Consider the following 17,238-nt stretch of genomic DNA (forward strand, 5'->3'; position numbering starts at 1 on the left):
GCGGAGCGGGGCGCCGGGTCGCCGCAGTGTCAGGAGACCATGGGCCCCTGTTGTGTCGCTCTGCTTGTACGAAGACCCACTTGCCAGCCCTTCAAAAACAAAGAGGTATTTCTGAGACATCCCGAAAGCCTCCGATTTAATTTTTGCTCCGATGCCGTCCTCTCAGAGAATCCCCCTTTGCCAACCTGGGAGGGGGAGGCTGCGGCTCTCCAAGACGGAAGAGAAAGGGGCGGGATGCGTGTCAAAGCCTTTCCGTGGAAAGCTTTCCAGAGGATCCTGGGCAGGGAGGCAGCTCGCTGCCCCCGGGGACAGAACCGGAAGGTGGTGGCATCGCGGAGGCATCACAGCCCAGGGCAGGGCACCTGGGGATCAGGAACGAGTGTTTATCAAGCAGACAAGGGAGGGAGGAGAGAGTGAATGGGAAGGGGAGGACAAGTGCTGCTTTGAAAATAGTAGCAGTAATAATAATAGCCGCATTTGCTGAGTACCTAGTACACGCCAGCCACATTCTCGGTGCCTCGCCTGAAAGGTGTCCCTTCCCCCTGGGTCTGTGACCACGAAGGCCCGTTTGGCGATATTGGAGTAGGGAAAAGTCTGTCGCCAGGAACCGGTGGACTCTTTCCTCAACTCTCCAGGACGAGAGGAGAAAGAATGGTTGCGCGTCCATGTCTACCTTTATTCACCAGATCACACAGGTCGGGGTCTGGCGGGGAGGGGCTCAACTGGTCTTTTGGGATGGGCACTTCCAAGTAAGGCTGGCATTCGCGTCTCTAGCCTCGGTTTCCCCCCTTCTGGCTGGCTGTAGCCAAAATGAATCGGCTGACATCTACAAGGTGTTTGTGTGCAGCTGATGGGGCTAACTGGATCGTTAGTAAGGGTTCATTTAGAATAATGGCGAGAAAGACACATAAAGGTACTCTCAGACCACAAGATGCATCGAAGAGTTACTTGTATTGCACAAAACGTTTTAAAAGCACTGGCGTTCTCAGCAGCATTTGCTCCCAGAGGGCTGGCGGAGGGAGAACCAAGGTGGGTGGGGGAGAGGTCAAGTGTTGACCAAGTAAGAAAGATGCCAGCACTAGAACTCACTGCACACCCGCTCTCCAGGCTCAGTCCTCACTGTGTCTCCAGGCAATGGTCTCTGCCTCCTCTCTGTGTTTGTATGGTTGAGTTCCACTCCCTTCTCTCACCTTGCATGTTTCAGAGAAAGCAAGTATACTGAGTTACACACCGGATGGTTTACTCATCCATCGGCTATGTAATTAGGCAATTTAGACTTCACGCAAAAGTTCCTCCGTGAAAAAAAAAATTGTTTGAAAGAAAAAGGAAATCAACAACAAACACAGTATAGAAGATACTCTTTTACCATCCTCCAATGATCTGGAATTATTTTCTGAATTGTAAATCAACTTACCCATGATCCTTTTCGGTTCTGTTTTCAAAGTTTACAATGAATTACTCATTTGCAGGTTTATTTTCATCATTGCCGTTTTTATTCAGTGACTCTTCAAAACAAACCTTGGAGAAGTATGGGGAGGAACCTGCATTCTGCTCTAAGAGTGCACAGTCTGCTCTAGTGGCAAGAACCTTTGTTTGAGTACCCCCTTGGGTACCTGCCCCTACAGGGGGAGCTAATGTTTCGGGGTTACCTTCCCATTAGGCATGAGGCTGTGCCCCAAGAGAGGGTGCACCGTGCCCAGGGAGGCTCCCCTGGAAGGGAAAAGCCATGAGCAAATTCATGAATCAGAGTGCTGTTTTTTAGTTCTTTTGTGAAATAGACTCATTTCTTAGCTTAAGAAAAACCCCATGCCTAGATCATGCCTCCCAAGTATATATTAAGCACGAATACAATCACACCTTCCTAAGTGCCACTTCCCAGGTAAAGGAAAGCTAGAAGCACAACTCCATCCATAGACACTGCAAAGCAGTTTCCAGGGGCAGATGGTCATTTTCCCAGCATTCACTGTCAGCACAGATTTTGTTGTTGTTGTTATATCTAGATTCAGATGTTGGCGGTGGTCACTGGGTCATTCATTTGTTCAACAAACTACTGGGCGTCCAACATGGGACCAGGTGCTGAGGATTTAGCAGTGATTTAGACAGATATCTGCTTTCGAAGCTCACATTTTCATGCACTCAATGCATTACATTCTAGACAGAACATTTTAACAGTAAACAAAGATATTTATATATTGTAGGGAATGTTTTGAAGAGGATCAATGGGATAGTATGTCACAAATAAAACTGGAAATTCAGTTTGGACGAGGGTGAATGAAAAGGTTCCCTCTGGAGAGGAAATATTTCAACTGAGGATCCAAAGATGGGAATGGGGTCTACCACGCCAGGAGCAGGGGAAGAGCTTTCTGGGCCGACAAGTGTGAAATTCCTGAACTAGAAAGGTCATGGACACGCAGGGATTATAAAGATGGCCATGTGCTGGGAGGAGAACGGGCAAGGAAGAGAGTAAGCAGGGGTAAGATCTTGTAAGCTGTTCCGGTTTTGTCTTATGGTCGATATGAAGTCACTGATGATTCTCAGGCAGCAGAGAGAAGTGATGTCACTTACAGAGAGGCTGTGAAGGGAATAAATTACAAAGGGGCAGAAGAAGAAACAGAAAAACCAGAAAATTGCAGTAGTCTGGGGAAAAGACGATGGTGACTTGGTCCAGTGAAAATAAGAATTAGTAAAGAGAGAGTAGAGGGGAGGCTGGGGGGTAGGGGAGGTACATTTAGGAGATAGAAACTGCAGGTAATCAATATAATATGAGAAATAAGCACTGAATACCAGGGTTTTCGTTTTAGCAAATAGGTAGGTGGGTGTCGCCATTTACTGGGAAAGGGAAGATGAGGGGTTGAACAAGTTGGAATCAATCAAGGTCTCATTTGGGGGACATCAAATCGGAGAGGCAAATTAGACATGCAAATAAAAACATCAAGGAGGTGACTGTTTATTCCGGTCTGGAATATGAGAAATGTATGATTTATGAATTTAAAACTTTGAGATATATTTAAATTCATTGCACTAAAGTCTTTGAGAAAAATGGAATGTGAGCAATAAACAGTAACAACCAGTCCTTCACAACAGTCTTCCATCTACCGTTCAAGTGCAGGAGGAAGAGGAACCAGTGAAGGGGACTGAGGGTTGTCAGTGGGGTCAAAGGGAAGCCAAGGAAAGGAGTTGTTTTGGAAACCAACAACTGGTACCAAAGCCTACAGGCTCCATTCTCATAGGCCCACAATGGCCTTCCAATGGAGCACACGGTCTACATAAGATCAGAAGCATGTGGTGGGAAGAAGAGGACATTCATAGGAAAGAACCATCCAAGCACGATGAATGTATGTGCCACACAAGATGAGCACCGACAACGTGACACATAATTTGATGACCATTTACATCCTGACTTCTGCCCCAAACCCTAAAATACCAGGTATATAAATAATTATTCTATTACTTCTTTTTATTACAATTTTTACTTCTCATTCTGTGTGTCTGTCTGTGTATTTTCTGTGTGTGCCTGTCATCATCTTGGTAGTGGGATCCCTCAGGTGTTCCTCTGGTAAGGGAAGATGTGGTCATGGACTTGGCCTCATTTATCTGGGTCATCTCTGGGAATGGGTCTCTGTACTGCCCTGTCACCCGCATGAACCTGCTCTGAGGATGGGGTGATGAGTGGTCGGCTCCCCTACTTCTTACTGAGAGAACACCTGTGCACAAGCACACACCCCCTCCCTAAGAAGACTGACCTCCCCTCCCCCTTGAGCCTTCCACTCTGGAATCCAAACCATTCAGAGCCAGTGGAAAGTGGGAGTGATGAGTCAGATTCTGTAGACCCCTCTTCCCGTCTCTTCTCTGTACAGGCTCTGCCCTCATCCTTCAGTTCTTCAGGGTACCCCATGTGGAAGCTCCTCCAGCCAAATAGTGTCCCCGTGGCCTAGCCCCCTTCTTTCTGTTACCTCCTTCACCTCTTTCCTTGGGGTCTGGATCATTTTTACTTCTTCTCTGAAGCTCCTCTTACTTTCTCTGCTGGGGAGATGAGAAAAGGGAGCTGAAGAAGAGAGGAAGAAATATGAGTGAATAATTCTGTGCTTTGCAGCCAATGTTTGCTATTTTCTTTTTCTGCATGCATACACACACACACACACACACACACACACGCACAATTTTATCATCTAAGAGTTACGTTAAAGATAAATCAGATATTTTGAATTTTAAGGGTTAATTTCCCACCAGTAGCACCCACCGGTTCCATAAACTAATTGATGTGCCCCGCTGACACTTGAGAGCAGGAATCTTTGATCCAAAGGCCCTTCTAGTAATCTGATCTTTGTATGCACCAGGATTAAGTGAACAGGAGGGAGGACAAATGCAAAGGCGTATCCTGTAGACAAGCCCTTTTTATAATTTTTTACAATAGCTGCTCAGTCAAATTTGTAATGATAATGATGCTGTCAATTAGAAAGTGGTGGGGGGATGATGGTACTCCGGAAATTCACTAGAGAAAACTCTAACAGGTTCCACTTGAGTGAAGCTGTACTTTGGAACAGAAAAGCATTAGATGTCTGTGCCACACAAATTAATAGCCTGAGGAAATGACTGTCCATTATTCCATTTTTTTCCTTTTCGTTCTGTGTGTTTTGCATGTGTGTTTGTCGTCTAAAAGGAACTTCTTATCTTTCAGAGACGATCCCAAGAGATCTTGTTAGTAGCAGCACAGGTTTGCAGTCTGCTTCTTCATCCTGTTCCCCTTGGTGATAGTCGTTATGTACTGTTTTCCAAATGTTTCCAGCTCTCTACATTTCAGGGACTCAGGGAGCTACACTCTCTAGCCCACTTGTGGCTGGGTGGTCCCAGGCAAGTAGCCCTGGCTGCTATCCTCTGGATAGTTGAGCCTTCAAATCTCATGTTGAAATTTGGTCCCCAGTGTTGGAGGCGGGGCCTAGTGGGAGGTGCTTGGATCACAAGGACAGATCTCTCATGAATGGCTTGGTCCATCCTGACCTTTTGGTAATGAATTATCACTCTAGTATAGTTTCCACAAGAACGGATTGTTCAAAAAAGGCCGCCACCTCCCTCCCCTCTTATCTTCTGCTTCTCTCTCACCATGTGATCTGCATATACCAGCTCCCCTTCCCTGTCCACCACAAGTGAAAGCAGCCTAAAGCCCTCACCAGAAGCAGAAGCTGGCGCCACGCTCCTTGTATAGCCCACAGAACCGTGAGCCAAATACACCTCTTTTCTTTATAAATTATCCAGCTTCAAATATTTTTTTAGCAACCCAAATGGACTAAGACACTGTCTAATGAATTGGTGTGTGTTACTTCTGGACCAAAATATTTAATTCCCAATGAGAAAGCCCCCAGAGCTTTCTTCTCTCCAGTCACAATGACCAGGGCCGCTCAAGACAATAGCTGCTTGGTCAGAGTGGGATGCATTCCAGGGTAGGTGACATGAAGCGTGACCCTCGGCCAAATCAATAGTAACATGATTGAGAAACAACCTTTTGTTGTTCTAGTTTTCTGATAGTCAGGGACTGATTTGCTGCCAGAGCAGAATTGAGTCTATCTAAAATAATTCAGACATTAGTACCAAGAAGTGAGAACTTGATACAACTAAAAGCTTAGCACTTGTGTCATTGGCTCAGGGACCAGATTGCAGACAGTGAATAAACTTTATTAGAGGCTTAGAGGCTGTTGCAGACAATCTATTTGACAAGTGACAAAATATTTGGAAAACTGTCACCTGTGGTAATTTGTAAGACAGGTAGTGTGCCTCAAGGCTTTCATATCTAGGAAAGGGTTTGGAAAACAGCGTGTTGTAGATGCAACTACAATTAGCTACATCTGACAATGTAGTGCAAGATGTTGATGAGCTCAGAGAAGAACTGGCCGGTTAGCAAGCAGAGATGAACTGGTAGAAGAGAGTCCAGGAATGAGAGAAATTTTCAGGGTTGACAGAAGCAACTGCTTCTCATTCCCAAAAAGAAGCACACAAAACTTACAAGACCTTTGTACAAGGAGGATTGATTATTTCTTCAGCTTACTTCATGGAAAAATAATCAAGCATAGGGCAGTCATGTCCATTGCCAATACCTCTGAATGAAAGAAGTATTTTAAAGCAAAAGCCTAATTAAAGTTATGGCTTTAGAAAGTCACTTAAATTGAACAAACCGAATCAGGTAAAGAAAAATGAGAGAGAGAGACTAGAACTATTATTATACTCCCATATTAAAAAGCTGATAAACTCAAATTAACCACTGTTAGTTTCATCTTAAGAAGAATCATGGCTCCCACCAGCAAAATACACTTACTTACTCCTAAAGGGAGTCAACCCCAAAGTCCTAACCAGTCCTGGTGTCAAACTGAAATTCTAGGAGCTCTCATGTGTAGTACTTACGTTAGACAGTCTCTACATTGGTTATAACTATGGATCCCTTTAATTCTGAGATGTAAGAACCAAAAAGATAGGGGCAAGCCCTTCGGGTCACCTCCCACTGTGGGAGCTTTTCTGTCCTCTCAGTAAATCCTGATTTCTCACTTTCCAGTAGAAAAAAAAAAGAACCAAAAAGACAAATGATTTGCCCGTCTCCCACAGCACAACCTACAATGGTTCATTTAGAATAGGATAACTACAATAAACCATAGGTGTGATTATTGGCTATTGGCACTTAGATTTGCCCGGAATGCATCAGAAAAAGCCTAAGAAGAAGATGTTAAGAAGTCATACTGCTAAAGAAACCATGACATGGACTAAACCATTCATGACTGTTCAATACTTAAAATAACCATTAGGTCCCTAAATTTTAATGGACAAGAAGCAGGCAAAGAAAGCTGCTCAGTCCCCAAGGAGGATCTTGTCTGCAACGTACATCTGCAATACAACCAAGGAAGACAATGAGAAAAAGAATCTCCAGAGGGAGAAGCCATGAACCAGAGAATGGAGGGCTGAGAGCCCCTCCCAGGCAGCTAAATGAGAGCCTAATTCTGTTTGGAAGGATTTCAGAATTGCTATGGACCAGTGACAGCTGTGTGTCCTCCATTTTTCTCTCTTCTGAATGGATTATTTATTGCAGTTATCCTGTTTCAAGTGGATAATTGTATGTTATCTTATGAGTTACCAGCAGACAACTTGTGCTTTTAGAGCCTAAGTCTGATCATTAGGAAGACTTATATATCCATAACTGATGAAGAGACTAGAATTTGTCACTGCCCAATTTAAAGACTACTATACACCATGAAAGATTCCAGAATTTCAGCTTGTTACCAGGACTTGGTAGGACTTTTGGGTTGTCTGCCTTAGGGAGTAAGTATATTTTGCCTGTGGAGATTAACATGTTGTGATCCAAATGGCAGACAGAAGCAGTCGCCTCTATCAACCCTGAAAAACCTTCACATTTCTGGACTCTTTGCTGCCAGTCATTGCTGCTGTCTACCAAAAATTTTTAGTTGTGCACTTCCTGGGTACACGGTAGGAGCGTGTCCTTCTTGGTCTTCATCTGGTTGGGTGGAAGTCACGTGATGAGTTTCAGCTGATACGCTGGGCCATGTCTTCTCTGGCCTTCAGCATTCAATTTCAAGAGCTCTTTTCCTCGGCTCTCATGATCTCTAGTACTTGAGAAGGTGGCAACTCCCTTGGCCTGTGACCCACACTGAGGAACACAGAGCAGAGACCCAAGAATACAGTGATGGATATGTAATCTGAGCCATAAACCGTGCTTTGCAAGAACCTACTAAGATGCATGGGTTGCTTGTGACTACACCATAGCCTAGTCTTTTCAAACCAATATGCCTTCTTGAATTCCCCTCAGAAGACGAAAACAACACAGAGATCATTCGTGTTCTATATGTTCTGTTTTCTATGGCTGTAAGAAAAGAATTAAACATGGATTATAAGATCCATTTTAAAAGCCTTACTTTGGCCAGCTTTTTTTGTAACTAACCGCGAACAATTAATTGACATAACTTAACTCCCTTCGATCCACACTGGCCAACTTTTTCTTTCTTATTGTGTCTTACTTCTCCTCCTGCCATAGCATTCCACAGAAATCTTTACATTGTGTTTATTAAACTGGTCTGAATTTCTGCTCTTCCATGTCCATTTTCTGACCTAACTGTACCACTGAGGTAGCAGCAGCCCGTTGTCTAACTCTGGTGTCTCACCTGACGTCTCCAATGGTGTCATGGACAGTGACTAAGTCTTTGTGATAAAATTTTGCCAGTAACTTTTGTCTATTAACCTTTCAATACATGCTTTCTAAAGACAGTAATCGTTAATTATAAGCGTTTTGTGAATGCTTACTGCATTCCAAGTACTTTGCTAAGAGCTATGTGGTGGAAGCTTTTTCTAGGCTCCTTTCAAAAAGGAGAAAACAGAAGCACAGAAAAGCTAAATATTCTTTTAGCTCACAGAGCCAGTGGGTTCCCGAGGCTGGCTTCAAATGCCACCAGTGTTGGTGCCACCTCCCTTGTGGGAGGCCCTCGGTTCTTCCGTCTTCCAAACTGGGCCCTACACAATCCTAGTTTGGCATGAGTTCATAGATATTTATACAGACGGAGAACTCTGCCCAGTTATTAGGATTCCAAAATGCTGCAACCCAGGTTCAATTCCTGGTCAGAGAACCCGTCTCTTTCTAACTCCGAAAAAAGTAATTGGTTTGATTTTTAAAAACTGGTTTGCTATGTACACATACACACACACCCTACTTATGAGTTTGGGAATCTCATATACCTTGTCTCAGAGAGGTTCACAATATACATTAGAATAGGAAAGGCTCTGATACATTCATTAACGTTATTTAATCCAGTGTTTTCCAAATGAATTTAACCATGAAATCCTTTTCCCACTGGCTTACATTTTGAGAGAGTTGTGTACTGTAGAGCATAATTTTAGAAAATGAGATCATAGAAACCAAACACTAGACGGGATAATGAACATCATCTCACTCAGCTGCATTATTTTGCTGATGCCAGAATAGAAGTTTAAAATGAGTAAATCGCTTTCATGGCTTTATGGCTACAACGACTAAAATATAAGTCTTTTAATTCCCTGCTCAGCAGAATTATACCGCCCCATGGGTGATAAATAGCAAACTCCGCCTGGACAAAGTTGAAGGTCAGAGAGAGTCCTAAGTTTCTTACAGATTCCAAGCATCTTAAGGACAAGAACCCTGCCATTATATCTTTTCCCCTGGTCTAGCATCACATCCTTCACAGAACAGGCAATCAATATTATGTATGTATGTATGTATTTGCAGAAACAGAGTCTTGCTATGTTGCCCAGGCTGCCCTTGAACTCCTGGTCTCCAGCGATCCTCCCACCTCAGCCTTCCAAAGTATTGGATCCATGGGTGTGAGTTACCATGCCATGCCAGGTGCTCAACAAATGCAAATTGATGAGTCATAGTGAGAAATAGAAGGACGATTAAGTAACCATGAAGAAGACACAAAGAGATGCGGTGGCTTATGTGGAAAGACTGTTGGTTACTAAGCACAGTGGCTCAGCCTGTAATCCCGCGCCTTTGGGAGGCTGAGGTGAGTGGATTGCCTGAGCCCCTGGGTTCGAGACCCTCCTGGGCAGGCGAGACCTCATCTCTACAATAAATCAAAAATTAGCCGGGCATAGCAGCACGAGCCTGTAGTTCCAGATACTTGGAAGGCTGAGGCAGAAGGATCACCGGAGCCCAGCAGGTCGAGGCTGTCATGGCCGGGAGCGGCCACTGCACTCCAGTCTGGGCGACAGAGTGAGACTCCAACTCAACAACAACAAAAAGAAGGCATGTCAAGAGACTCAAAGGGATCCCCCTTCAGCTGCGACTGCACCATTTTCCTCAAGGCCCTGATGGAATAAAAAAAATTCTGTATAGCTGTGTTCATGAGAATGAGTGTGTGTGTGTGTGTGTGTGTGTGTGTGTGTGTGTGTGTATGTAGGAGGGGGCAAGAACAGGACAAGACACAGAAAGCCACATTTAATTGCATATATTACCCAAAAAGCAGGTACCAGGGGAAGGGATCACCAAAAGCCATGGGGAAAAAAAAGAAAAAACCATGACTTTCGAAGTATGTTCTGGAAAAATGGAGAAAATATTTTCCCATCCTTTTTTCATCATTAGGATGAAGTATAAGTTCTTTGCATATGATCCTGAAGAGGTTAATTTTGAGCCTTTGACACAGTTAAAGAAACTGTAGCTTTAAAGTTTATGTATATTGTTTAGTTTGGTATATGTGGAATCCATGGGGAAAAAAGTTCTCTTCGTTCTGAACACAAACTAAAAGACTTTATCATTAAAAACGGTCAATCCCAAGACAGGGTTTGTGATAAGAGCTTAAGGCAAAGGAGGTTTAATTGCTTTGCATCAAAACAAAAATAAAATGATTTTCAGCAGCTTTCTCCCAGGGTCAGGTATTTGGGAAAGCCTATAGTTGTAAAGAAAAAAAAAGCAATTAGAGAAAGCTCTCTGTTGAATAAGCTAGGTTCCCAAAATACCTGGGAAGACAAGATCTCCAAGATATTACCTGCAAGGTGCTGTTCTGGGTGGATGCAGAGATGGAAGCAATGGTGTCTGGTGATGCTTACAGGCTGTTCTCTATTCTGGTCCTAGATTCCCCTTCCAGTCTGTGAGAAAGAAAGGGAACCGCTTTGGGAAAGGAGGACGGGAGAGGCGAGGGAGGATTCCCACAGAGAGAGGAGACTCCCCCAGGACCACTCACCTTCCTCTTTTGATTTTTGTGAATGATAGGAGCAGAGGCTGGAGCAGGCTGCAGTCTGTTTCCATTCAAAAGATTCTCGACACCCCTGTGAGCACAGCCCAGACAGAGAGTCACTGCTTCCTCATCCAGTGAGCCTACATTGGATGTATTCGGGCCTCTAAGATTTTGTTTCCTTCCCAAGGAGCAGAGTGTGATTTTAATGCTCTGGTTCTTCTGCTTCATGGATGTAATGAAATCGCTGGGGCTAAATAATGCAAAACTCCTGGCCTGCTGATGGTAACTTCTCTCTTTTTTTAACTACAGTCTCATTCACTCAAAGGAACAAATTATGTTTTATGACCTTTTATAAAATTTTCATTCCTTCCTCCCCCAGCGCTCTCAGTGGCTCAAGAAGCCTGGAAATGGCCTAGTGGGAGGGAGAGCTCATTTCCTCCCATACACAATTGACAGAGGCCGGCAGGCCTGACACTCCTGACAACAGACAGGAGTGATGATGCTGCCGCAGGCTCAGAGCAAGGACTCCCCATGGACCTCGACTCGAGACATCTGGGGATTAGGGCCCAGGATGATGTGAGGCCGAGAGTGAGGGAGACCCGTCTTGCACCTCTTGGGAGCACAGCCATTTCTCCTGAAAGGCGAAAGCATTTCCCAAGCCGTTCACAGCCCACTTCTTCCTCTGCATCCTCTTCTTCTATATTTGGGTATTACCTATTTCCGGCCAAACCAGGATCCAGTGCCACAGTGCAAGGGCCAGAGTCCAGAGAAGGGGTGGGTCAGTTTGTGGATGCTGGGGACAGGGGTGCAGGGAGAGGAGGGTGTGGCAATGGCTGTTCTGGAGAATGCAGAAATTCACGAATGTACTTCTGACAGTCCATTTACATTTCCCATCCAAGTGGCCAAGGGATACATCCATGTAACAGCATGAAAAATGACCTTCCTTTGGGAGGAGCTTTACAGTTTACAAGGGATGTTCGCATCTGCAGCCCTGAACATGAACGGTCGAGTCCGAAGGTTGACTTCCAGGTCTGGCTTGGCAGCCGATTCGCCTGTGTCACCTTGTTTCCCTGGGCCTCCGTTTCCCCTCCTGCCCAGCAAGGGGCTCAGACAAGAGGACTGAGATTTAATGTGAGATATATCTAGTTCTGTAGCCCTCAGAGTTTAGACGTGTGCTCCTGGTGGGAAAACCATGCTTTCCAAAGAGCAATAGCAGCCCAGCAACTTCTTGATGAAAGCATTCTCCCCCTCATTCCTATCTGGCCTGATGTTGCCACGCCAGACATCACCAACCAGGTCCTTCCTCTGGGCCAGGACCAGGCTTCCCACAACCTCTCAGCAGAGCCCAGGCTTGTTTCCAGAGGGGGTGCATGCTACCAGCTGCATTCCACACTGCGCAGAGTCATTGGGAGGGAGCGCAAACACACTCATCAGCTGGCTATTTCCCTCTCTTCTAAAGTATTCCGTACCATTCTATATCGGGAAGTGCCATTTCTGAGGATCAGATGAAGGATGGCAGAAACTGAAGGATCTTACACTAACAGCTGAAGTATGGAGAGGTGAAAATGACAGGAGACGACATTTCCAACTGATTCATCGTCTAAAATTCTCAGAGTATTCTGTGTCTCCCATTTATTTCCAGAACCTATTAATCAGAAAAGCCCGAATCAATTAACGCAGGCATTTTATATTCTCCTAGTATAGGTAAGAATCTGGGAACCCAGATCGCCTCAAATTTTATTAACTGCAAAACACATGGAATTCTTCGCCCAGCTCGGAGATGACTCAAATGGTATTTATGTATGTGAAGAGAACAAAAAGAAGGATCCTTGAGAGAGCAGTTTCCTTACCCTGACTTTTTTTTTTTTGAGTCAGGTTCTCACTCTGTCTCCCAGGCAGGAGTGCAGTGGCACAATCATAGCTCACAGCCCCAGTGTCCTGGGCTCAGGCGATTCTTCCACTTCAGCCTCCCGAGGACTACCATCTGGGACCGCAAGTGCATGCCACCACACCCAGCTATTTTTTTATCTTTATTTTTTGTAGACACAAGGTTTCACTATGTTGCCCGGCTGGTCTCGAACCTCTCAAGCGATCCTCCGGTCTCATCCTTCCAAAGTGCTGGGATTACAGGCGTAAGGCACCATGCCTGGCTGTTACCCTAACTCTCCCTTGTTATCACTGCTTCCTTTCTTTTGCCATATGTACTGGAGACTTAAGAACAATTCATTCATTTATTTGACAAATATTTATTAAGCCACTTCTTTGTATCAGGTACTGTGGTAAGCGCAGGATATAGAACAGTGAACAAAAGGGTCATGCTCCCAAGGGTATCCCTGCTTCCAGGGATAGTCTGTGTAGTTATGTGTGTGTGTGTGTGTGTGTGTGTGTGTGTGTGTGTGTGTGTGTGTGTGTGTGTGTGTGTGTGTGTGTGTGTGTGTGTACACACGTACACACACGCACACACACACACATATATATACATTCATATATATGACTAGATAGACTTTCTATACGTAGTCTATCTAGTCATACACACACATGGACCTATACACACAGAGACACATATCGCCCCCTCACGTAAAAATATATGAGAGAAAGAGAGAATCCCCAGCTATCCCCCAGTTAGTTCAGTGTTCAGCCTTTCAAGTCACCCCAGCTGAGGCCTCAGACGTCACAAAGCAGATACAGAACATTCCCACTGTGACTTGTCTGAATTCCTGAACCACGGAATCGTGAGAAGTAATGACAATAAATTGTTGTTTTCAGGCTCTAGGTGTGGTATGCCTCGTTATGCTGCAACAGATAACTGGGTTCCGTAGAGAAGTGAACAACCCGCAGAAGGTCACTCAGCAAATATGCTATGGAGTGGAGATTCTGTAACGAACTGCCTCCTGGGTAGCGAATCACACGTTCGAGCTCAGAAGGTCCAGGTCCGACCTGCTCATCTGCTTTCCTGAATGCAGAGCTAACCTTCCGTGATTTCCTTTTTTCACGCACACACACGTGCACACGCGCGTAGATGCAGCTGTTCTCCTAGAGATCGCACGATCTCGTCCCCTAAAGGGAGTTCTCGCCTGCAGCCTCCCATTTAAGCAAAAGCATATGCTGGGCTAATCAGAGTCAGCAGACCTTTGGAAGCCAGATCATGCGGCTGGGCTGGAGTCAATGCTGAGCCCTGCTCTGCAGCCCCGAGAAACCAGACATCAGGTTCCAATTTGAATTCCATTTCCAAGAAAAAATCTCCCAGCCTAATCCTCTGGCCCCTCCCAAAGCCAAGAAGGGGCCCTGCTCTAGGGAAGTGCCCCACGTCCCCGCAAGACAGGTTCATCCTCCCCGTCAGACCCAGAGAAACTAAGACAGGAGAAGCAAGGGCACCTGGAGGGCTGGCCCAGGGCTGTTCAGACATTCTGCTGTTTCCACTGCTGAGTTTGTCCATTCGGGAACTGGCAGAGGAAGGAGCGAAGCCACATCTTGGGCCTGGAAAAGGGAGGCTGCGAGGACGGTTGACCCCTTCCGAAGACTCCACTTCCTACAGCTGCTCAGGGAAAATGTCCAACCATGTGAGCACCCTGGGTTTCCTTACAGTCGTGCATAGACTAGGAGTGAGCAAAGGGGACTTGTCCCCCAGACTGTACAAGGAAACATAAAGAGGAGAAAGGGGTCACGTTCAAGGTCAGAGTCAATATTATCTTCATCACTGCAGCCCCATTACCTCACTGGGGGTCCTGGTGAATAAGAGAGACTCGTCGTTTGTTGAGTGAATTAAAAAATGACCCCAAGAAAACTGGCTTTATGTTACATTCCCACAATGTTTCAAGAAGTGGCCTGGTTGCTCCCTTTCCAGAATCCTGCCCGTGATCCTCCAAGGAAGAGTGGATACACTGAAAGGGTGGTGATCCCTTCCTTGCCCACTGGGAGAGTTCAGGTTGCTGGGACATTATGTGGAAAGAGCACAGGCCATGGCTCCAGATACCACCCACCAGCTGTGCGACCCCGGGCATGTCTCTTAACCTCTCTGAGCCTCATTTTATAACGAAGCTGAAATTTTTCTTCTTTAAATTATTGGGATGGTATGTGAAACAATTTATGCTAAGTGGATACTTAATAACTATTTATTTATTTACTTTCACCTCACCAAGAATAAAAATCTATAATCCTACATCTCTCTGTTCTTTCTCTTTCTTTCTGCCTCTTCGCCCTTGTAGCCCGGCACACCTGACACAAAGATGTGCTTTGGGATATGAAGCTTTACTGGAACACATTGAAGGTACTGATGAGAAACCATCTCAAAGGGATTTTTAAGGAAAACAATCAAAGACTTTGAATAAAGAAGGACACGTATAAATGGACTTTGCAACAGCCTGGATGGATTTGGAGTCGATCATACTCAGTGATTTATCACAGAAACAAAGAACAGAGTTCCGTATGTTCTCACTCATAAGCGGACCTTGAACAATTATAATGCTATTAGAAAGCAATTGGCAGTAGTGGGAAACTGTCAGAGGAGGGAGGGTGGGATTGGCAGTTGAGGGAAACTACCAGGAGAGGGAGGGGCACACCTCATCAACAAGGGTACCTGCATGATCAATGTTTATATCGCTAACCCTGAATTGTACCTCACATCTTTATAATAAAAATTTTTTTTTTTAAAAAAAGACTTCGAGATAGAGCCGCTTGGGTTTAAGTACCCTCCTCCCCCTTCAAGCAAGTTACTTAATTAATACGGGCTTCCAGTTCCTCCTCTATACAAAAAGGGGTTGTGGCAGTATCTTCACTAGCCTCGTGACAGGGCTGCCACGTCACGAACTGGCAGGCTGTGCCCTGCACGGGCTGTTGGCAGAGGAAGGGGTACCTTGTTGTTCTCATTCACACAAAGGTCCGCTTTGGGGCCAAACACAGCCCCAGGACGGCTCGAGGGTGAAATGAGATAAAGCGAGAGCATCATCACTTACCTCGTTCATAATAAGAGAATGTTTTAAAAATAGACCCAAACCCGATGACTGTGTCTCACCCTTATACCGCCGCTCTAGAAGTCTTTCGACGAGCCTCCTGCCAGTGGCAACTGGGAGCTGACTCATAATGGCTCGCAAGAGCTGACTGCTCCGGTTTCCAGGAATTTGAAGAGCCAGGGGTTAAACCGTTGGAGGTTCAAAGTTGGCCATAGTGGGAGCATTTATACCGCGGAAATGGGCAGACCTTACAAACAGGTCTTTTTCCCCCCCTCCAGAGAACTGGTTTACCAGCAGGCCACTCACTCCAGCCCTCAGGCAGACGACTCTCCACCCATCACCGGAGTGATTTTTTCAAAACATACATCTGCGTATGTCGTTGGCCTGCTTCAGAGACGCCGGTTTCTCACCGCACTAGGCATAGAGTCCCAACTCTCAACCTTGGTCCACGTCACCCCATGCCGTCAGGCCAATGCCTGCCCCTGGGACCTCCCTGGCTGACAACCCTCCTCTGACCCTCATCGTCAACCAGGCTGGCTTCCCAACAGATTTTGGACCCTGAAGAAGCTCCTTGTGGCTTCAGCCCCTGGACACTTGTGTCTTCAGCCTGGACCATTTCCCCCTCAAGATATCCTTTCCTCCCTCACTTCTTTCTAGTCTCTGCTTAAATGTCATCTCTTTAGAGAGGCCCTCCCTGGCCATTCTGTCTAAACAGCATACTCCACCTATTCTTTGCTGCCGTTTTTTTCTTCCTCAGAGCACTTGCCAACCCCCGACATGTATTTATTTGCTGACGGCTTTATTGAGATATGAGTCACATGCCATGCAATTTGTTCATTTAAAGTGTGAGATTCAGTGGCTTTTAGTGAATGTGCAGAGTCGTGCAGCCATCACCACAGTTTTAGAATATTTTAATCACTTCCAAAAGAAAACTCTTTAGCTAACACCCCCAGAAGGTCCTCCAGACAGCCCCCGTTTTCACTAGTCCTAAGCGACTTTCCGTCTCTACAGATTTGCCTATTCTGGATGTTTTATATAGATGGAACCATTTAGATGGTCTTTTGTGACGGACTTTTTCCATGTATAGTGTTTACAAGTGTCATTCGTGTTATGACATGTATCACTATTTCCATTTTTTTCCATTTGCCAGATGATATTCCATTGTATATAGGTGCCATGATTTTTTAATCTACTCATCAATATGGATGAAAAATTGTGTCGTTTGGCTATTATGAATAATACTGCTATGAGCATTTATGTGCAAGTTTTGGTGTGTCAGCGTTCTCACTTCTCTTGGGTATATACCTCGGAGTGTAATTGCTGGGTCATATGATAACTCTATCTTTAACTTCATAAGGAACTGCCAGGTCATTTGCCTAAGGTGTGGCACCCTTTCACATTTCCACCCACAATACTTGAGGGTTCTAATTTCACCAACAATTGTTATTTTCCTTTAAAAAATATATATGTATATATAGTATAGTCATCCTAATGAGTATGAAGTGGTATCTCATTGGGGTTTTGATTTGCATTTCCCTGATGACTAATGGCACTGAACATCTTTCCATGTAGCTGTTGGTCATTTGTATATC

The sequence above is a fragment of the Carlito syrichta genome, unplaced genomic scaffold (genome assembly GCF_000164805.1).
Source record: "Carlito syrichta isolate Samal-C Ts95f unplaced genomic scaffold, Tarsius_syrichta-2.0.1 Scaffold312093, whole genome shotgun sequence".
Taxonomy (NCBI): domain Eukaryota; kingdom Metazoa; phylum Chordata; class Mammalia; order Primates; family Tarsiidae; genus Carlito; species Carlito syrichta.